Below are 4878 nucleotides of genomic sequence, written 5' to 3'. Positions count from 1 at the left end.
TTTTTTAAAAATATTACATTCAAAAAATATGAGGTCCCATTCAAACCGACTGCCCCTACCCCACCACTCCCCCCACAGCAACACTCTCTCCCATCATCATGACACATCCATTGCATTTGATAAGTACATCACTGGCCATCGCTGCACCTCATGATCAATGGTCCACATCATAGCCCATACTCTCCCACGTTCCATCCAGTGGGCTCTGGGGGGATCTACAATGTCCCGTAATTGTCCATGAAGCACCACCCAGGACAACTCCAAGTCCCAAAAACGCCTCCACATTGTCTCTCTTCCTCCCATTCCCGGCACCCAGCAGCCACCATGGCCACTTTTCCCACACCAATGCCACATTTTCTCTGTGGACCTTGGATTGGTTGTGTCTATTGCACGTCTATGTCAAGAGGGGGATCAGATTCCACATGGATACTGGATGCAATCCTCCTGTTTTCAGCTGTAGGCACTCTAGGCTCCATGGTGTGGTGGATGACATTCTTCAACTCCATGTTAGCTGAGTGGGGTAAGTCCAATAAAGAAGAGTGTAGGAGTTGAAGTCTGTTGAGGTTCAGGGCCTGGCTATCATATTGTCAGTCCAGAGATTCAAATCCCCTAGATATATCTTAAACCCCAGCACCAACTACAATTCCAGTAAAGTAGCATGAAAGTCTTCTGAAAAGAGATCCCATCTGAGTCCAGTTCCATCATGCAGAAACACCAGCTCCAAAGAAGGGCCAACTGGCATGGCAGTGAACCCCATCTGCCATGACCATAGAACCCGTGGGTCTCTTTAGCCTTCAAAAGAACCAATACCTGGGGTTGTATCTACTTTATCTGTCTCTGAGACTCTGCTCAGGTGTGCATAAGGGCAATCCTTCTGACAACCTCCAGACTCTTTTTTTAGAGACTCATAGCCATATAAACTCATTTCTCCTTTCCATTTCCCCCTTACATTATGTCAAACAGCATTTTGAAGTCGTTATTATATGTAGACAGGGATATTCTGCTGATCCGTGTTTAACCTTTAATTCAAGGTCATTTTCTAGTTGCATCATCAGTTGGTATTTGGTAGTGATCCCTCGGTGCCAGGGAAGCTCATCCCTGGGTGTCATGTCCCACGCTGGGGGAATGCATTACCTTTACATGCTGAGTTTGGCTTCGAGACTGGCCACATTTGAGTAACATGAAGGCTGTCAGGAGGAAACTCCTAGGCATAGTGCTGCTCTAGGCCTTTTTCTTATTTCAGGCGAATAGGCTCACAAGCATAGTCATTAGTATCAGGGGCTCACTGTCAGACCCTCATTCCTTCCTGGTCCTTACCGTTGCATCTGGGGGACTGCTGCTGCTCCCCTAGGGACCACGACAGAGCACCCCCGGCCAGGAACCCAGTAGCTCCCCATCTGTTGTTTTTAATTGTTTCCACTATGAGAATGTCCAAACATTACCATGCACCCTGCACATATGCCCTGTATAACTCCCTGTCAACCATATATCGCCTGTCAATAACATGCCATACCAGTATTCCTCCACTGTCATTGTTAAACCACTCTGTGATCCAAAACTTCCTGAGAAGTGAAGCCCAATATAATGTCAGGTTCCCTTACTAGTAAAATGGAATATAGTGATGAGTTTAAAGGTTAGATTTAGAATAAGTATTGATTTGGAAAAATTCTACCTCCTATCTTTTTCTTTTCTTTTTTCCTAATTATTAAGCTTCTCTTCACAAGAGCCTTAGATCACAGTACTTCATATATAGAATATACAGTACTCCCACACATCCACCATAAAATCTTTTCCCTTTACAGTGATAATCTTATAACTTATTCATATCATATTTACTTAAACTGATGTACAGACTCTGAGACAATAGCTTTCAAACAAGGTGACATCTGTGCTTACATTGTGGTCCATACTTTAGGATATACAGTTTTCTAAATTTTTACTTATCCTATGTTTTACATTATGGTTTACATTATTAGTATGTCGTCCCCTATATGTTTTTGGTGTAATATTATATGTTTTATATCCATCCTTGTGTACTCTCATGAAACTCCTCTCTTACCCCCACATTTACCTTGGTTCCATCCATTCAACATCCATTTTCCCCTCCCCTTGGGGCCCACAGCGACAGCCAATTTCCATTTCCCGAGGAGCCACGTCCAGAGATACTTGCAACAGTGTTCAGGGCCTGACTTGCTCAACTACCCTAATGCCCTGGGAGCCACCCTTTCTCTCAAGAGATACAGTTACCCCTATTTGATGGCATTAGTCCTCCCCAGGATGTGGGTCCACCCCACTCTCACTACTTGGGTCTCTACCCAATGGTACAACAAACCCTGGCAAAATGAGCATTCAGACATTCCCCAGGAGTCCGTCCCGCGTCCGACCATCCCCTCTGAGCATCCTAACCAGGTAACCCTCCTAATTATATTTTAATACGGTTTTCTCAGCATTTTACTCTCAACCAACACCTGACACTCTCCTATGTTTGTATGTTGCCCCTCCCTCCACCCAATTATTTAGGCAATATTACACATCCGCCCAACCCCAGCCCCCTTCAAACCCGCAAAGCCCCACCCAAAGGCAACCCCTTGCCCCCATTTTATCTCTTCTTTATGCTCATACTTACCGCCAGCTCATCATAGATTCCACCCCTGCAGACGTCGGCTCACATCCTTCCTCCACCCCCTGATTTCCTTTAAGCCTATCTTCCAGTCTCTAGCTCTCTGAGGCAGCTTGCTTATTTCATATCATTGAGGTCATGTAGTATTTGTCCTTCAATGCCTGGGTTGCTTCACTCAACATAAGGTTCTCAAGATTTATCCATGGTATCACGTGTGTTTGTAGTGTATTTTTTCTTACAGCCGAGTAGTATTCCATTGTATGTGAATACACTCATCTGTTGATGGGCATTTGGGTTGATTCCAACTTTTGGCGATAGTGATCAATGCTGCTATGAACATTGGTGTACATATATGGGTTTGTGTCCTTGTTTCATTTCTGCTGGGTATATACCCAATAGTGATATTGCTGGGTCATATGGCAAATCTGTGGTTAGTTTTTTGAGAAACCACCAAACGGTCCTCCAGAATGGTTGGATCCTTCTGCATTCCCACCAGCAGTGGATGAGTGTTCCCATTTCTTCACATCCTCTCCAGCATTTGTATTCTTCTGTTTTTTTCATAGTTGCCAATCTTAGGGGAGAAAGATGGTATCTCATTGTAGTTTTGATTTGCATTTCCCTGATAGCTAGAGATTTGGAGCATTTTTTCAAGTGCTTTTGAGCCATTTGTATTTCTTCTTTGGAGAAGTGTCTGTTTAAATCTTTTTCCCATTTTTTAAATGGGTTGTTTATCTTTTTATTTTCAAGATATAAGAGTTCTTTATATATGCAAGTTATAAGTCTCTTATCAGATATATGGTTGCCAAATATTTTCTCCCATTGTTTGTGCTCCCTTTTTACTTTCTTGACAAACTCCTTTGAGGTGCAGAAGGCTTTAATTTTGAGGAAGTCCCATTTATCTATTTGTTCTTTTGCTGCTCATGCTTATGGGGTGATATTCATGAAGCCATTTCCTATTACAAGGTCTTGTAGATGTTTCCCTACACTGCTTTCCAAGGTCTTTATGGTCTTGGCTTTTATATTTAGGTCTTTGATCCATCTTGAGTTGATCTTTGTATAAGGTGTGAGATGGTAATCCTCTTTCATTCCTCTACATATGGATATCCAGTTCTCCAGGCACCATTGGTTGAATAGGCCATTCTCTCTCAGTTGAGAGGGTTTGGTGGCTTTATCAAATATTAAATGGCTATATATATGAGGTTCTATATCAAAACTTTCGATTCGATTCCATTGGTCTGTGTGTCTCTCCTTATGCCAATACTGTGCTGTTTTAACTACTGTAGCTTTGTAGTATGTTTTGAAGTCAGGTAGTGTGATTCCTCCAATTTCGTTTTTCTTTTTCAATATGTCTTTAGCTATTCGGGGCCTCTTTTCTTTCCAAATAAATTTCATAGTTAGTTTTTCTAGTTCCTTAAAGAAGGTTGTGTTGATTTTTATTGGGATTGCATTGAATGTGTAGATCAGTTTTGATAGGATAGACATATAATAATATTCAGTCTTCCTATCCATGAACAAGGAATATTCTTCCATTTATTTAGGTCTTCTTTGATTTCCTTGAATAGTCTTGTATAGTTCTCAGTGTTTAAGTTTTTTACACCTTAGTAAATTTATTCTTAATATTTGATTTTTTAATTTACTATTGTAAATGGTATTTGTTTCTTGATTTCCTGCTTATCTTGCTCATTATTGGTGTACAAAAATGCTACTGATTTTTGCGCATTGGTCTTATAACCTGTGACTTTACTAAACTCATTTGTGAGTTCTAGAAGCTTTGTTGTAGATCTCTCAGGGTTTTCTATGTATAGGATCATGTCATCTGCAAATAATGAAATTTTGAATTCTTCCTTTCCAATTTGAATGCCTTTTATATCTGGTTCTTGCCTCAGTGCTCGAGCAAGTACTTCTAAGACAATGTTAAATAGAAGGGGAGACAGTGGGCATCCTTGTCCTGTTCATGACTTTAGAGGGAAGGATTTTAGGATTTCTCCATTGTAAACGATGTTGGCTGTAGGTTTTTCATATATACTCTTTATCATGTTCAAAAAATTTCCTTATATTCCGATCTTTTGGAGTGTTTTTATCAAGAAAGGGTGCTGTATTTTGTCAAATGCTTTTTCTGCATCTATAGATATAATCATGTGATTTTTTTTCCTTCAATCTGTTTATATGGTGTATTAAATTGATTAATGACTGATTCTATCTCTTTACTTGTGATTGGTTTGTTGAGATCACCAATTTCTTCTTTCATCAATATGGGC

The sequence above is a fragment of the Dasypus novemcinctus genome, chromosome 10 (assembly GCF_030445035.2).
Source record: "Dasypus novemcinctus isolate mDasNov1 chromosome 10, mDasNov1.1.hap2, whole genome shotgun sequence".
NCBI lineage: Eukaryota > Metazoa > Chordata > Mammalia > Cingulata > Dasypodidae > Dasypus > Dasypus novemcinctus.
The sequence above is the reverse complement of the archived record's forward strand: the minus strand, read 5'-3'. Positions refer to the sequence as shown.